At 41.4% G+C, this 19,489-nt stretch overlaps 1 protein-coding gene across 1 annotated transcript in view; it reads right to left on the bottom strand.

Annotated features, from left to right (window-relative positions):
- LOC306935093 (contactin-associated protein-like 5) overlaps positions 1-9,974 on the bottom strand; it is a 132,228-nt gene extending 122,254 nt beyond the window's left edge. Inside the window, exon 1 of the mRNA XM_079517950.1 lies at positions 9,742-9,974. The gene's annotated coding sequence lies outside the window, so the exon portion shown is untranslated. The remainder of the gene's footprint in view (positions 1-9,741) is intronic.
- Between the last annotated feature and the right edge of the window lie 9,515 nt (positions 9,975-19,489).

Genomic DNA, 19,489 nt, shown 5'->3' with positions numbered 1-19,489 from the left:
TGGACTCTGTTAATGAACCAAACCCTGGCTGCAGGGCATAGAGGCTGCAGGCAGAATGTCTAATGGACACCCACCACAAACGTCTCCATAAATCAGCCAAATAAACCAGCTAAATTGCCCACGCTTAAACCGTTAAGAGGAAACTAGGTGCCCTCCCTAATCCCCCTAACATGTAACAACACCATTGAGTGGAACCCAGAGAAATGAAGTAATTTTCTTTTAATCGCACCTAATCAGCCGAAACATTAGCATTTACAATGGCCTCCTGTATATCGTTGCTGTCGGGCAGAAACCTGTTATCTCCATATTCTAACTTTGTGTTTGATCACACTACAAAAAAAGCAGCAAAAGTATCTGTAGTAGTAGATCTGCTACCTTTGATGCTTTTGAATGTATGAATCCTGAAAAGTCACAGTACTGGACATATGAGGTTTCCACCCGACAGAAACGGTATATTTACTGCAAGCCACATTTTAGTTACTTTACTGTTTGACATGTTGTGCTTTATTCTTCAGAAAGGATAATGTAGACTAGAGGGACAGAAAACCAAGGGTAGAGAGAGAAAGGAGAGTATGTGCAAGTTAAGAAAAGAGTTGGATTCGAATTCGGGGCCAACAGGGATCACATGGAGCAAGTGGTCCGCGAACGGTCTGAGTTTCCAGGTAACATGTTAATGTGGTCGGGCAAGGTGGAAGGATGTTATTGTCTTGAGTAGGCATGCTACAGTATGACATTTTAGAGTGTGGTACGGCATCTAATCTAACAAAATACTGTGGTGTATGCATGGTAGGGATGCTGCGATTCAATCTTCACATTAAAAATTGTATGTGATGTCAACAAGTGCGTCCTTTTATACTAAAATCATCAGCTAAATGCTTAAAATGTAACTGTAAATTAAATTTGTCTCTATCAATATGGGAAATGTAATTGTACGTCCCATATTACTTCGACTTTATTAGACTAAAATGTATTCCATTATAATTATTATTATTATTTATAAGCAATGTCTTGCACAAATGAAACTGACAAGCAAGCACACTGAATTTCAATCACAGAATTACCACAGAATGATGCATTTCCCAGCACCACATTCTGCTCAGCACCATGCATACATGAATGTGTGCAACATCACAGCCATTCTAGGGCTATACGTTGCGATGTGCCGATAGTCTGCTCGTTTGGACAACACAACGTGATGCTTGAATGACCATCACCATCATACAACACCTAGGATTTATGTCCGTTAATCTTACCACATGCATGGAGTCTGGAGAAGACTTATCATAACAATGCGTTTGCTCCCGAGTCCTGCATGGCAACAACTTTACTGAATTAATCCATCAACCGGTAGTTTTAGGTTGCCAGCAAACTCCCAAACTGCTGACCTCAGCCGCTTTTATCACGTCGGTCCTTGTGTGTTTGCGTCAATGAGCGGTAGCTACTTTTTTTGGACACGTTGTTGGGACATAAACTAGACGACTGGTGACAGCCAAATGAATGATGCGTCTTTATTGGTGGATGCCTTGGACATGGCGCTACTACACTGAAAATGGTTACCTACTGAATTATGCCAATGTCCAGATGTAAATGTACATTTAAGTGACAAATGTCAGATAATGTTGTATTTTGTCATGACGAACGTCTAGTGCAGGTGTTTGCAACGTTTTTGGCTGGGGACCCCCAGAAATGCTTTGGCCATGTCTTGCGACCCCCACCAGTACAAACTGACTGCAAAAATAACCTTAATAATAGAGAAAATATATCATAAATGAATACTGAAACCAGATATAATCATTAAGGAAAGTTTATGCATGCACCACGTACTATGTAAACTCTTAATTTCCATGTTCCAGCCATTCAGTTGCAAAATATATATATATGTAAAATAAAAAAAATTGGAAAATAATTTGGGGACCCCCCAAATTATAATTTGACCCCTGAGGGGTCGCGACCCACGGGTTGAGAACCCCTGGTCTAGTCGTGCGGGTAATAGTGCATATAAAATTTTAAATACTGTGGGCACAGACATTCTAACTGTATTATCTATTTAATAGCCTAGTCCTAAGAAGAATTGGTATAATTACATTTAACTTTCATTAATATTACATTCACATCAATCTACAAAAAAAAGCTATTATTGAATCAAAATGTACACGATCAAACAATGAAAATAAATCTGGCAGGCAAGCTGATGAACAACCCACTGAAATGATATCGCCCGCATTCTGCTCTGAAAAATGTGGTAAAGAAAGATAAAGAACAATGGTTCATTCATGGTTGCTTTACGGTTTGACTGCAACTCAATAACAATCGATGCATACTTGCATAGAGAACAGACAGAAAAGCAGAGTCATTAAAGACAACAGCATAGAGGACAGCAAAGAAGTGTCATTAAAGACAACAGCAATTAAAGTGTCAAGAACACTGGTTGACACTTTGAGAGAAGCTGCATTGTGTATTCATGTCGCTCTCCATGGTGCTGAACAGCAGCCAGTTTCTAATGGCACTCAACCTTTTCTGGCTTTTCCAACACACTCTCACTCCCCAAAGGGCCTTTCCATGACTTCTTGGTTCAAATGTGACCAAACATGAAATGGACTGAATTGACTGGAAGGAGGTACCATTCCAGCCAAACGGTGCCGTCCCGGGCACTTCCGCACTTCAGTAATGTGAAAGTGCCTTTCTCAGTTAATCGACAGAGGCACGCCGTCCAAATGGACTTCAGCCATGCGAGAGGCACTAGTAAGCGAGAAAGTCACTTTTGTGTGACACTGTAGTATAATCAAGTAGGTGTTCATTTACCAAAATAACTCAAAAAGTGAATTATGGAGATAAGAGGTTTCTGCCCTACAGCAACAATAAGGATGAGGTTGAAAATGGGTGATGTACTATAACAGGCTGGGCTGAACTCCACTGCGGGCCAGGGCCCATAATCTGGGCCTGTACAGGACTCTATACTTCTGAGCCACTGGTTATAATGCTCAGTAAATGCATGTTGAATGCAGTACAACCACACCGACTCTACAGTATAGTATACACAACAACCCTGAGCCTCTGGATGTTCGGGTACTGTTGGTTTTTACATCCTACAAAGAACTTTTAATTAGCCCGTCCTGGTGTCCTTTTACTTGGATCTACTGGGACAGAAAACCCGGCAGTCCTCAGGACCCGACAGGACAAGAGTTGGGCACCAACTATTGTAGTCTGTAGTGGATTGGAAAGGGCTTCCATTTGGGATTTTCTTGTTTTTATTAGTTTTATTTGTGTGGCCTTTTGAAAAACCATTTATTTTACTTTTTTCACTTCAACATCTATAAGCGACAAAAAAAGGTCAATGAGACGTTGTAAGTCAACAACACTAGTTTTCACTTCTCAAAGGGCAATGGGGGGGGGGGGGGGGGGGAGCGTATTTTTGAAATACATTAGGCCATGTATCAGAGGATGAAGGATGTTGATTCAAAGAAGTCTTGAATGAGTTCTATGATGAATGCACAAGCATGTATATATGTTAACAAAACGTATCGGTGCACGTTGTATCTCCATATTTAAAGAGTGTTGCGCAAAAGTAGTGAAAATAGCAACATGACACGTTGTGAGGTTGTAGATCGGATATTTTCACAATTGTGTTTTTAAATAGTATTGAAAAGGAACTGTTTTGGACATACAAGGTATCCACCCAACAAAAACAGCATACTATGTGCCAGTAGATAATAACAATAAACAGTATAGTTTATTTGATTTGCTTGACTAAGGATTTGATATGTGATCAATTCAATGACTTATAGTGACAGTCAGACTCACTGATTGACTGGTTGATTCATCTATTCATTGCTCGCTTGATTTATTATTTATCCACTCACTGACTAGCCTCGGTCCCAGCCTTACTCATCTGCAAAGAGAAAAGTCTGGTAGAGACGCTATCGGCGGAAGTGTCGGTCCGGAACATCCGTCAGACATATTTCCCCCGGATACGATATTTTTTCCGACCAATCACAACACTTGTTTCATACATGGAGAATGTATGAGAATGAGAAAAGCGTCAACGTCATTTCCTTGAACGGTATTTACGACAAAATCCTGCAACTTCCGGCCAAAAATAATGTTACAAATGAACGCGTCTACAGTGTAGGTCTTGCCCAGTGTGCTCACTGACGTTAAAGGTCAATACCACAGATAATTTATTTTGTCACTTTGCATCATTGTTTTTAACAAGCAAGGTCCCTCTCATTCAATTTAATTTAAAAAAAGAATTTAGTGATCAGATTGCCATATGGATGTATCATATCAAATGCATACAGTGCAGTCGACAGTTAATAACTTTCAGGTATCCTTTCCTGCTAACAATGTAACCTTATTTATTTTTTGCCAAAGCATAAAAAAAAATCAGAAAAATCAAAACACTTTTTCTTTTGCCAAAGTTTGTGTTTTCGCCATTGAGAATGCATTTGGCGTTTAAATTAAATAACTCCGAAACTATAAAACATTTCAAAGTAAAAAGTTCCAGCATGTGTCTCCACAGTCAGCTGAATTATAAAAAATGTGAATGGATTTTCTAGGTGAAAGTGATTTTGGGCAGTTTTGCGTGGGTTCTCAATGTGTTAAGTATGCCTGGTTTTCACCTTAGCACCACCCACCTGAACTTAAGCCACGCCCACAGATGTTGTATGATAATGTGGGAGGGGTTAGGGTTATGATGTCACTAAAATGGTGTTATTTCGATTGGGCCCTTTGACTCAAACACTTTCAGCTTTCAGGAAGAAACCAAAAATAGGACAGGGAAGACATATTTGAATATTATAACCACACCTGGGGGTCTATTAGAGTAATGTTAACTCCATAGACACATGCAAAACAGAAAAAGTACAAAAATCACGGCACTCCATCTTTAAGGTTTCCCTAAAAGAACAGGGAAGCTAAACTCCAGCTCTGGGTTTTTTCCCCTTCTGTTGTCAGAGCTTCAGATACACTTGGATGTGTGTCATCTTCTACTGGACTGTGTTTGATGGTTTCAAATGGAATGAGAGGCTTTGAGACAAACATGTCAATCTCACATACATACAGTATACTTACATATCTGTCAGGCCTTTGTCTGTTTGTAAATTGATGCCTTACTTCGTCATACTGCACAGACAAGTAGAAAAATAGTAATATACAACTTGGATGGATGGATGGATGGATGGATGGATGGATAGATGGATAGATTTTTATATTGATGTGCCCAGATGTCCCTAGTGCATAGAGTAATAAAAGGATAAAGACTGAACCGGAGCGTTAGCAGCCCACCGCATTTGCCAACCAAATTTTGGTTGGAAATGCGGAAGTGCAACCGAGCGCTCAATGTTAAAGCCCAGCTGCACGGGTTTCCTCGTCATGAGTCCACGGGTCCGCCTGCAGTTCACGCTCCAACCACTAGGGCCGAGTGCTTCAACGTTGGAGAGCCTCACTGGGGGCTTGCCCTAGTGCCCACCTATCCTGTATCCCTCATTGCACGGCTCAAACAGACTGGGTGGGTGTGAAGCCGTGAACAGCAGCAAATTCATTCTTAGTTGACCAGGATCCCCCAGGGGCCTATACCACCCGCTTTGAATGTTAGCCTATAATCAAGAATATGTCCGTGATCAAAAGCTTGGAATAGAGCCAATGGTCCTCATTCACAACGGCGTTTACGCCAGAGTGTAACGGAAGCGTATACAGATACTAAATATCATCGTATTTCTCTGTCCGATCACGCTGCGATTTGCTCCCGTCTTATTCAGGGAAGCTGGTGTAATCACTTCATTTGTGCGGATCGCAGAGTGTAGCCTTTCCGCATTTTTCCCAAGCGATTCGCCTGGTGTCGCCTGGTTAGAACGCCCATCCCACACCATATAAGGCAACAGGAAATATCGAAATACGTCATCAGAGCCTGCACCGGGCTTTAAATTATATACAACAGCCGCGATGAGCTTGTAGAGCAGTTAATTTTGACAGGCGGGTCTCTGCACGGACAGATCTTCAAGCAAACAGCGCGAGTTTTGTATATAATTATAAACGAAACTTGCCAACTTGGCACGCATTGCTTCACTCCTTGTTAAATGTCAGAACGTTAATAAGTTAACTGATGTTACAGTTACTTTCACATAATGAGAAAGAAGTTAATTTGTACTGTTCACCACACAACCAAATGCTATATTAAAACTCGGCAATGATAAAAGGCCCTATTGATTAGTCTACTGCGGTGATTGATTCCCTGCCCTGCACTGTCGGATTTGGAAAGCAAATATCTGGACATGCATGGACACAGGACATATTTTCTTTCTTTTTTTTCTTGTGGGATTTGGACTTAAGGCTATATTTCATCCGATCCAACTACGTTGTATGTTTCCTCAGCTGCAGGTAAGAGTTGGCTATTCTGTGTGGCGTCCGCATGTGATCAATATACATATTACAAATTAATACCACGACGCAAATGGAGGCAGATAGGTGCTTGCAGCAAATGCATTTAGGCCTACGTGAAACTTTAATTGGCTGAGTCTCTGTCAACATGCTGATCAGCGAGTTACAGTGGTAATAATAATCATCATCAACAGCCTTTCTTGTCTGTCTGTCCGTCATGTTTGTGAACAAGCGCGAGTGGAGGTGAGCTGGCTTAAAACTATGATATGACTGGCCGACTTTCAAACACGCTGATGCCATTCATTCAAATAGGCTAATGTGGTCTTCTATTTTTTATATAGGGCTAATCCCTAAGCGTTGAGACGAGTTGCGTACCGATAGGCATAGTAAATATTAGTTCCCCCTACTTTCCATGCCCCCGACATGTCTGCACCGTCCTGCACGTGCTCCAAGTGAACCACAGCTGAGTGCCATCGCTGAAAACAACGTCAGTATGGCCATATTCCTACGTCTTGATAACGGTTGATAACGTGTATATAATATAATAGAGTGATAATAATGCTGACTCCTTTTCTTTCTTCTCTACACCAAATAGCTTAGCTGAAGATAGCTGCATGCCATCTATGGTACAAGCTCACAATGCTGTTCACTGAATGTTCACCACAGAATCAGGATTTGGGATGCTAGGTTCCATGATTATAACCCCTCAATACCATTGCTTTGAATGCCCACAACGTGCCCACAACGTGCCCACACGGTGCAAGTGTGTAGATTTTTTGGCAAATCATGCTCCCCCCAGAATAGGGATGCTGGGGTTCAAGTGGTTAAGATTTATATAGAGAGCATTATCAATCATACTAAGTGAATCATTTCGGCATACAGTAAGGTAGCTTTGTTGTTCCAGATTATTTTACACTGAACAGAGCCATAACAATAGGCCACCGTCGTAGAATTCTATACTGTGCCTACAACAATCCATCTCTGTCACTGCACAAAAAGGAGAAGAAGAAAAAAAACATGTATCCGAAAAATGCATGTTGTTCAGGAATCAATAAAATATTGCTTACTCTCAAAATTCTTTGGGTGAGGTTCAGGAGTCATGAAACTCATAACATGAAAACTAATATGCACATGTTTGTATTCATGCAGGAGGGGAAGAAAAGTTGCAGAATTGCACATGTTTACGAATACATACTGTAGATGTTCTGTGATAGTGGCACTATTCAGCTGGAAGCCACTTTTATAAGTTTTCAGCAGGCAGGGAAAGCACCTCACGTCACGTCACGTGCGAGCAGAAGGTATAAATGCCCAGCACAATGCCATTATAAACGCCCTAGTTTGACACGTCACTTAAAGCATGATGAAATTTTGTAAATTTTGCCTTATATAGGTTGTTAATGGTATGGTCACATATTGTGCTAAGTAATTATAAAACATTCTCAACATATGCAAGTTAGCATCCGGCAGTTTCTAAATGCTGGAACCCATAGTCAACATTTCTAGCATAAAACCTTTTTGAGTGGTGCAACCACTCCAAGGAACAGCAATGTCCGTGTTAACCTATGTTTGTGTGTGACTATGTTTGTGTGTGACTATGTATGTCCGTGTTAACCTATGTTTGTGTGTGACTCATGTGTGACTCATGAGTACCAGTAGGGGCGCTGTCGTGCCAGAAACAGAGACAGAGAGAGAGAGATAGTGCTGCACTGTTGCCTGCTAATGAGAGAGAGAGAGGGGGGGGGGGGGGGGGGGGGGGGGGGGGTTAGGGGGGGAGTTGCACCACTCAGTTCACACGGGTGTGATTTTACTCAAAATGTCCGGGTTCACAATGGGGCTCTATGGGCTGTCAAGTAGACAAAATGACAAATAATATATTTTTGCTGGGCAGAAACCTCTTATCTCCACATTTTAATTTTTTGTGATTTTTCCTAAATTAATACGTACTTACGTACAGCATCACACAAAAAGCATCAAAAGTAGCAGATATGCAAGCTCAAACGCGGTGCAAAGCGTGTTGAGCTTGTCGATCTGTTACTTTTGATGCATGCTTTTGGATTTGAAGGCTGAAAAGTAACAGTTTTGGACATATGATGTTTCCACCCGACATAGCTCACATAAAGACTGGCTAGATGCTGAAATGAACGAGACCGCCACCACATATTGTCACCATCAGCATTAACCTGTACTGTAAACTCTGAAGTCTCCTTTGGCGCCACATTTGTCAGATAGATTTTCATTTATACCACAGAGACCAATGGGGAAATCATTCCTACCGATGAACTGCCCCGGATCATATTTCAAAAGTGAGGTTGTGTGTGTGCGTGCGTGCATCACTGTGTTGTGAACTTATTTACTATGTTGTGGTCAATGTGGTGTTGTTGTCATGTCCTACAATATAAGGAGAAAGTGTGTGTCATCATTAGTTAAGTGTTTTTAAGGCTACGGTCACAGTTGAATATGGGTTAATGTCAGACAACAGACATGTTGTAGTGGTCACTGGTCAGTGTTGTGGTAAACGGTTACGAAGGGAAAGTAAATCATCACTGTCAGGCCAAAAACCTCTTATATCTGTATTTTTTACATTTTGTGTTTTCCGTAAATGAACGCCCTGCTTGATAGCCTGGCCCAGCCTGTGTGGTTTCTGGTGTAGAGGAGCGGGTGCCGGTGCTCAGATCGGTGAACCAATAGGATACACCGCCTGTTTTCAACCGGCACCCGCTCCTACACCAGAAACCACACAGGCTGGGCCAGGCTATCAAGCAGGGCGTTCATTTACGGAAAACACAAAATGTAAAAAATACAGATATAGTGTAAGAGGTTTTTGGCCTGACAGTGACGCCCCCAACCCCTCTCCTCTCCTCCCCAGTAGAAAACAGCAGAGAACACTGACATCACCAAATGTGGAGCAACGCCCCTCTGCACTGTTATTGGTTAGCGAAAATGATATGCCAAATGTTCCAATGGGTTTGGACAGAGACGATTATGAATATAACAGCTTCAGAGGAGTAATAAGTTTAACATATTTTTTTTATTTTACTATTAAAAGTCCTGCTCCTTGCATTTGCAAGAAATAATATTTCTCTAAACTAAACAAGCGGCACGCATCAATACATAGCCTACATTTTGTAACAATTACTTATTTTAGCACGCAACGCGTGACACACACACACACACACACACACACACACACAATTGAACACCTCACCAAAATGGTCCAATAAGCCTCAGTAATGACAGTAGCCTAACACCGTCTACACAATAGTCTAATAGACTAGAAGTATATAGAATAAAAAGTAAAATAAAAGAATACACATGGATAATATCCAACCTGCACGGCGGCAGCACCATCATTCATAATTGTCCTACCTGGCAAATGTATTTTGCGTCATGCATGATGCACTACTTTTTACAAACGGTTCGTCGTGGCTCCACTGCCCGCTGCCAAATGATGTAGGCTACCTTTCCGTGGCTTTCCTCGTTAATTTATAGCCTATCTTTGGCCCAAAGTTTATAAAATTATTGTGCGCCGCGCTGTAGAACTCAAAGATGTAAAGATGTAAACAGTGCCTGTTCTGGTTCGGTGGAATCACAACAACAGATTCCTGGTGCGTCCTATAACTCTGTGGGTGCGTACGTAGCCTACATGTACAAGGTTCCTACCAATTTATTCCTCAAAGTTAAATACATTATAGTTTTAACTTTTAATATATGTGGGTGTTAAAAAAGCACAAGAGAAGATTCTGGTTTTGAAAATGATTCCAAGATTTAAAAGAAAAAAGGAAAAAAAAGAAAATATCAAATCTACATCTTCTGTCGGATGGAAACCTCATATTTCCAACCAAAACTGTTACTTTTCAGCATTCACATGGACCCCCCACAAGGACCCCAGTCGGTTCCCAGACCCCACTTCATGCATTGCATGCTTGTGTGTTCTCTCCATCGTCGATTGGGATTATTATTCTTGCAAGCCCTCTTCTTTAACCCACTTTAAAGTGTAAAGTCCAACTACTAATCACACACTGCTGCGGTTTTGATGCAAAGGGACTATTTCCCCCCTTAATTACCCCAATTTAAAATCCTAAAAAGGTTGTGACATGAAAGCAGCAAGTTTTTACAAAATAAGACAAAAAAGCCTCACCGTGACCTGAGCTGACCCACCCAGTCATTAATCACAAAATAATGAGCATAATGTCCTGATCTGAGTGGATGAACACAGTAGACACTACAGTATATTCAGTGGTGGAAGAAATACTCATTTTAGCCACCTATTATTCTTAAACGTGAAAGCAGCATACCTATACAATATAGAAATACTCACGTACAAGTAAAAACTTTTGAGACCACAATGGAAACAAGCCCCCTGGGGCTTTTTTGTGTACGACCTGTACTGATAACATACTATAAAGTATTCACTCACTCATTCAACCACTGACAGGAGAAAGGGGGAAATGGCTGTTCTGTAGTCTATATGTATTGCATGTTGCTCACTAATTATCTTTTTTTTTCTTGTTTTGTTGATCATACATTATTGTTCTTTTTATGTATTTTTTCATATTTCAACTCATTCAGGGTCACTTTGTCAGACGATTTCTTAAAGCTTTATATTTGTACAAATTTAGATTTTCAATAGACAGCAGATCATGCTAGCGACAGACAAACGGCGAGCGCTTGTTGGGTTTTCCACAGGATGTATCAGGCTTCATGCACTACCAGTTAGCACGAGCGACGGCTGATTTGATAGCTTCAGCCTTGAACAATCTAGCATGTATTTTCACACCCCAGAAGAAGTTCTAGGGTTACACGCTCGCTTGCTCGGGTCTCTAATTTCATGAGGAACGGAGGGAAAAGAGATAGAGCTCAGCTCTCTGCCCCTATACAGACAAAGGGAAAGCGGAACAAGCACATTAATTCACACCAGCGTGGGTGTAAAAGAGAACCATTCCACTACACATCAACATCAATCTTAGGAGCTCAGGTTTTACCTCCAAGATTAAAGATAGGAAAAACCCTACAGTTTTTTCTCCATCCACCTCCCCCCCTCTCTCTCTCTCTCCTCTCTCTCTCTCTCTCTCTCTCTCTCTCTCTCTCTCTCTCTCTCTCTCTCTCTCTCATTCTCTCAACAGAAGTTAAAAAGAAAAGAACCATTTAATGCGTGCTAGCTTTCTGCTGCACAGTTGAGATAAATAGATGAGCATTTTAGCCATATCCATCAGATCAAGACACAGCCAGTGGGGGTGTGAGCTTCAGTAACTGTACACCCATTAAGGCCGGGAAAGGAAAAGTCAGCCCTTTATGTGGAGTGAAAGTCAACACATTCCAAAAATACTCCAGGAAAGTACAGATACACAAAAAACATTTACTAAACTACTACTCAAGTAAAATGTTACTGTCCACCACTGGTGGGCCCTCATGTCACACAGAAAATTAACGAGTCTCTACTTCCAATGACCGGATTGGTTTTGTTATGATCATGTTTTTTCCAGTTGTCCTCTCTGATCCGGTAGCCCTAGATTAACACGCAGATTGCAGAAGAGCTCTATCGTAAACTACTGAAAACACAGATTGACATCTATAGATGTCAATGGCGGTTAATCATTGGATTTTAAATTACGTCTATAGACATTAATGACAGTCAATTAGCCTTATGTCTTAACTCATTGACTGCCATTGAGATATTTTGGCACATTGGTGTTTTCGGTGTTTACGATAGACAGAGGGTGCTCTATCAATCGTAGATCAATTTTGATTTAGAACTAAATAAAAGATTGCTGTAAAAATCGACTCTGTAGCCTATGTATGTATGTATGTATGTATGTATGTATGTATGTATGTATGTATGTATGTATGTATGTATGTATGTATGTATGTATGTATGTATGTATGTATGTATCATTGTCTCTGTCAGGATCACACTTCATCATGTGCGATGATGAAATCCTCCCCAGAAGAGTGCAAGCACTGGAGCACACAGGCAGACAGAACACAACTAAACACACACAATACCCAACATGATTCCACTAGTGTTACTACTTCTAATCAGCATTTCCCTGTTTAGTTCCTGCAGGACTCCCATAATAGCCCCTGAACAGGCCAATATTAACTCATAATTTGTCATGATTTGTTGATGCTGTCGGGGCAGAAAGCTCTTATCGCCAAAATTAACGTTCCACTTGATCACAATACAGCGTCACACAAAAGCATCAAAGGTTTGAGCTTGTAGATCTGCCTCTGAGTCTGAACTAGTATGGATTCAAACTCAATGATTTGTTATCCTTTAATAATAATAATAATAATAATAGCTTGAATTTATATAGCGCCTTTCATGAACCCAAGGACGCTTTACAAAATGTACCAACAACAATCAACAACTATATGCCATAAGCCTGAGAGAATAAGGCCTTATTGGTACCTTATTGGCATTCTGTTGCTGGTTCTATGTGTCTATGGACAATGGTTGCTGTTGCTGATTATCTGGATGGAACCCAAATGTTGTACAAACACTTATATATGTAACTCTCAAATGACTGCAATGTAAAATGGACCCTCATCTGGTTACATTTGCACCCTCTCAGAGGGTAAATCAGTAATGTGCCAGCCTCAAAGGCCTTTTCATATAGCGCATACATAATTATGTTAAACACATGTTTTGTTGTTTACAATCGTATTTACATACTGGATGCATGTTGTTCAGACAGATGCTAGTTTGATGTTTTCTGTTTTTTTCCTGGTATCCTACTTTCTTTGAAGCGCTAAATTGTTTTTCTTTGCTCTCTATTTATGTGACCATTTAGCCAGTTGTTTGTTGACGATGTTCTCACACTTCATCTCTGTCAGGCAGAATCCTTGTACAGTATGTCCATATTTTTCTCCCTGTAAATGTTTCCTGTTAATTTCTGTGGGTTTTATAAATATTGAACCAATGAAGAGTATTAAGGGCGACACGACGACACATACTCAAGTTTTTAGGTGATAATCTACTCACTGCCATTGTTGGGGAAACCTACAACATGACGTCACTGAGCCGCAGTGATAAGCGACTCACCACTCAGTTGTTCAACCTCTGCTAACCACCGCGCCCGCGGTGCAGGGTTGTGGTTGTTATAGGTTATCACCTAAAACCTCGAGTAGCCTATGCGTACCGCTCAAACTAAATAAGATTAGATTAGAATGGGGGAAAAAAATACCATTTCCTGAAAAGTGACAGTTTTGGACATATTCAAGGTTTCCATCCGACAGCGACGATTTGTATGTCACTCTGAATATCATTGCTGTCGGGCAGAAACCTCTTATCTCCATATTTTGTTGAGTTTTTCCGTAATTTAACTCCCTATACTTGATTATAACAGTGTCACACAAACGCAAAAAAGTAGCAGATCTACAAGCTCGAAGCGTGGCGTGAAGCGATGCGGCGTTAGCTTCCCGACCTGGTACTTTTTGAATTTAAATCCTGAAAAGTAACAGTATTGGACATACGAGGTTTCCACCTGACAGAGACAATATGAGCGTCTGCCAAATGACGCGGATAGGAGGACCATGAAGGCAGGATTCAAGTTGAGAACACTTTTTGTTTCAAACGGGATTCAGACGAAAAACTCCCCTTTTTGTATAAAAGCCAGCTCTCACTCTTCATTTGCCAACTGTATCGCTGCCCTGTCCTATGAGCTCTTCTTCTTGCCAACGCAAACATTTGGATGCCCCCTGAGTCTCACCGGGGGCATATCATAATCTGCTCCTGGCAGCACGGGGCCCTACCGCGGGCCATGCACACCATCGTGATGCAGATCATTGATAAGCATCACAATGTCCTCCTCACTATCGGGGTCAAAAGCGGATTTTTTTTCCTTATTATGGTTGGCACGATAAGGAGCTATAGCATTTGTAATTAACAAATACCTCCATGGCATGTCTATAAATAAATTACGCTGACACACTGTCCTCCTGGACAACCCCTCGCAACTTAATTGATCTCATCAGTCCGGGAGACGGGTTCATGCAGCCAAGGGCCAATTCCACAGACCAACTCAAAGTATTTATCTCTCTCTCTCTCTCTCTCTCTCTCTCTCTCTCTCTAAAAACTTACTTAATTTATCTCTTTGCCTGAGCCTGTCAATTCAGTGGTCTGAATTACTCCTGTGGAGACACTTTGGAATATATTTCAGCATGGGGGGATGTGAAGAGAATTATTAGTCACATGCCCCCCGGCATTGTCTTCCTCTCCTCTCACCTCTCAAGGTCACTTTCACTGCCAGCATTCAGCAGCAGCCTGTTGTCAACTCAAATGTGTCCAAGCTGCTCAATGTCCAGCTCCTCTCTAAAGACATGTTCATTTACATTTTATAGGTCTTCAAAGGTTGGTCAGCTATATCTGACAGGCTTTTTTTGACGTGGACGTGCGACCCGTGTGTGCCTTTGTGCGTGCCTTTGTGCGTGCCTTTGTGCGTGCCTTTGTGCGTGCGTGCGTGCGTGCGTGCGTGCGTGCGTGCGTGCGTGCGTGCGTGCGTGCCTTTGTGCGTGCGTGCGTGCGTGCGTGCGTGCGTGCGTGCGTGCGTGCGTGCGTGCGTGCGTGCGTGCGTGCGTGCGTGCGTGCGTGCGTCAGTGTTGCCTGTATGTCTGCTTAATGCTTATTATAAGCGACTTTGAGCTTCTTTTTCTGTAAAGTTGCAGCTGGTTGCGGATGTGTCTAACCCCCAAATGAATATGCATTTTGTCATTTTTTTCAAGAATGTTTTTGATTCAACGCATTGTGAGCTTTTGGCTATTTTGAAATAGCAGATGTACTATAGGTTTACATGTAAAGTGCTCATGTGACCTATAATAGTCGCTTCATTTTGGGCTTATTTTCATAGACCTGGTCGCTTATTTCTCTCTCAAAATCTGGCAACACAGGTGTGTGTGCGCGCACGACTCTTGTGAGTCTATATGTGTACATTTGTGCGCGTATTCCTTTGGTGTTTGCTGCAGATGTGTCGACATGCGAATGCATCCGAAATCCCTTTTGACATTGTGGGTTGTCAAGGCCCAGGCCTGTTTTCCCCTTCAGAATTGACAGGAGGATGTGGAGCAATACGGCAGAGTGCGACTCTGGGGGGACGGCGGCGTGTCAAAGGTGCGGCGGTGTGGATGAGGTTTTATAATGGAAGCCCCCCTGCTGTGGCTCCGCCTAAGGCAACCTTCAAATTCACTGCCCGCTTGGCGGGGGTTCTTCATTTTAAACGCCTCAGATGCTTGACCTCATAAAAAAGTTGAAGTAAAAGACTTTATCACACTAATGCTCCGGTCAAAAGTTCTCAATCCCCTACGGAGTTTAGGGGGGATGTATTTAGAATATGAAATGAGGTGGCCCGTACCGGGGCCCCGTCTGTTAAATGTGTCGCCGCTGCGGAAAGCCACGGAGAATTCACAAGATGCAAATGTGTGACTTTGATTTATGTAGATCCGCTTGTCAGCCGGGTTCAGAGTACATGGTTGCACGGTATCTTATAGTAGGCTCCAATAAATAATCCCATTGCTCAGTAGTACTTCAACTTCTTATCATCCCCAGTGATAATCGCTTGCAAAAACCCTGAAACCACTCCTGGCCTCCTACCAGACAGACGACCATATCGATTTAACTAACTTGTCTAATCTGTGAGCACTGGAAGTGATTTCACACAGAATACCAGGGCCTACTCTATAGGCTCGGGAAATGTAATATTCAAGTTGTGTGCAGCGCTCCGCGACAACAGCCCCAACTTGTGAAATAAGCAATCCATAAAACAAGGCTAGTTCTTTTAATCCACACTGGCCTCATTCAGACAGGCACACACATTGTGCTCCGGACGTAGATAAAGGCCTATTTCTTCCACACAAAAAGATTTGATTTTCTATTTATAAAATGAAATAAGCACACTGGTGTTGCTTCATTGCATAATGTGTATGATTGCATTACAACACACACACACACACACACACACACACACACACACACACACACACACACACACACACACACACACACACACACACACATGCGCGCGCACAAAGGCACACATCTTAAAACAAAGGCTGACGATGAAAAATAAAAATAACTAGTCTACGTTTAAGCATAGCCTGTAAACAAGTAAATAGTGTCTTTAAACATAATGTATTCTCAATTTTTTGAGTGATCACGTGTTTTGTTGCTGAACAAGTATGGCACTGCCGATTTAGGACGCACTATCTACTTCTAGAAGTCTGTGGCGGACACTGTGATGTGATGTGAGTTGTGAGCCATTTCCTCCTGCCTCTCTTTCAGAGAGCAGCAGCACACAAGGACAGTGTCCTCCATCGGGGGAGGATACGGCTGCCATTATCTGTGTCACCTGACACACGGGCCAAAAAACACACCATGACAGATGTACACTACAGTATGCTCCCTGCCTACTTCTCTGTCTCTAAGGCGCTAGCAGCGGAGTAAAGTAACTAAGTACATTTACTCAAGTACTGTGCTTAAGTTAAATGTTGAGTATTACTGGAGTATTTCCAATTTTCAGTAGGCCTACTTTTCCTTGTACTACATCTTAGAGACAAATACTGTACTTTTACTTTTAATCTACTAAAATTAAGATTTTGAATACAAAACATAAATTAACCACTTCAGCCCTATATACATTTTGATATACAAGCAAAGGATTTTTATTATATTTTATACATGCATGTGACAACATTTCTGTGTAATGAGCACTTTCTACACATTTGGCACTTTTAAGTGCATTTTGATACCAATACTGTTGTACTTTTATTCACGTACATTTTGAATTCCACACGAAATTATTTACAGTATTTCTACATTGCTGTATATATAGTTAAATTGAGTAAAATAAATGTGAGTACTTTTTCCACCTCTGGTACTATAGACTCTGTGTGCTGCTTTGACCTCTAGGAGCATCGTGCAGTATAATCTTTTCCACAGTGTGTGTCCGCTGTGACATCAAGTGATGGGCCTGATGATAGAGCACCGAAGTCTGACGTAATGCATCCTACCTGGGTCACCACCCCCCCCCCTCATTCTGAATTCCCGTAGACGTTCTTAATACTGCGTCATATAAAAACTGTGTTCCAAAAATAAACAAATGAGCACGGCGGTTTGACTCATATGCATGTGAAGCAACAGCTGACGGCGAGACATGATCATCTTTGACACAATTTCATAAGCTGAATGCCAGTAGTTGTTACTATGCTTTATATTATAAACCCTATTTCTTTATTTTTTTAAATAGTGAAAATAGCTGATCTACAATATTGCGATGTGATGTGTTGTGACCTTGTGAATCCGCTACAGTACTTTGGCTTTTTGATTATTATTATTATTTTTTTGTTTACAATTTTCCCCTAATGAAATAATGACATTCATACAGAACCAAACCAGATTCACATAATACAGAAATCATATGGCAACATCTCACAAAACAATTTACTGTATATTTTAATCTGGATTATTTTAATCCAGAAACCCCAAAACCAATAATGGCCCGCATCATCGATAAACTCTTTACTGTATCAATGCAATGCTTAAAGGGCACCAGCACTCCAGCACTTAAAGCTCAGCATCCTTAGGGAAGGCTTTCACAGAAAATAGCCGATCGACAAGCTCACAACGATCAGCTATTTTCATCTAAAGTCTTCCCCACAATTACAGGAAACAGAAAATATACTAGTATAGAGCCCTGAGGGACTCCGGTCAACCATAATGGTGTTTAAGTGGTCAATGACTTTCAACCTGCCGTCCGTCCCTATTTTGGGGAATGTCATTGTAGGTGAAGCAAAGCAAAGCAGATCGACACGCTTACGAATGTGACCAAGTATAGGGATTATCCACTTAAACCCTAACAGTATTGGACCGAGGTCCCCCAGAGGTCTATGCTATAGGTCTACCCCTATAGTATCCCTCTACACACTAAAAGGGCTCCATTTTCGTCACCGCTAAACCCCTTATCCCTAAACTTCTTTGTCTTTTTTTACTTTTTTGCAAAACATTTTTGAATAGTTAAAATGGCCAGTCTACAAGCTCACAACGTGTCAATTTAGATTGGCTAGTTGAACTATTCAAAAATGTTTTTCAAAATAGTAAAAAAAGGCAAAGAAGTTTAGGGATAAGGGGTTTAGCGGTGACGAAAATGGAGCCCTTCAAATGTCCTTGCCGAAAATAGACAATCTACAATTAACGGTAGCCTACAGTATATGACGTGTTGCGATCTTGAAGTTCTGCTATTTATTTTTTCTCAGCCAAATGGGGTCGATGTGGTTAAGTGATTAACTAATTGTTTGTCAACAGGGACCCCCATAAGGGGAGATTTGTGAAGATTTGTCACAAATTTTAAAATAGTTATAGATTGGCAATTTTATTTAGCAGGGGTTCTTAAAGGATTTGAACCACTCTTTCAAAATTGGCCTGAAATCCACGAGACCACAAGAGGAGGAAATGTAAATTGTACTAAATTCACATGAGTGTGATTTTACTACTTTTGAGTGCCCAGCTTTGTGTGTATAGCGATGATTTGATTGGCTGAGTGCTTAACAAGTGAAGATGAAAAGTGAGAACAGAAAAGTGTGGGGCCGGAATGTGATGATGTATGATGAAGTATGATGAGCGCCCCTCACTTTCACACGAGGATGATTTTTTTATGCTATGTTGATGAATTGAATACATAGGACCACAACGGAAACAAGTCCCCAGGACTTTTTTGTGCTATCCTTAAGTCTGTCTGTACCACGTGCTGTTTACATTTCTGACTAATAAAGTAGGTCTATACAATCAATAAAAGCCCTGCATGGAACCCCCTCAAGGGCCATTCAGGGGGACCACCATGCAGTCGAACACACACACGCACGCACACACACACACACACACACACACACACACACACACACACACACACACACACACACACACACACACACACACACACACACACACACACACACACACACACACACACACACACACACACAAAGCCCTGCACCCTGCATGTTCCTACTGAATAGCGAGTCAGCGATCCAATCCCACCAGCACTCTCCCTGCATGCAATGTCGCCGTCATTATGTCTCCGTGCCATCTACTGTTTCACAGAGGAAAAAATATAAAAAATAAAAAGAA

This window comes from Electrona antarctica (assembly GCF_951216825.1).
Source record: "Electrona antarctica genome assembly, chromosome: 13".
NCBI classification, from domain to species: domain Eukaryota; kingdom Metazoa; phylum Chordata; class Actinopteri; order Myctophiformes; family Myctophidae; genus Electrona; species Electrona antarctica.
This window is presented reverse-complemented; position numbering and strand designations above follow the sequence as displayed.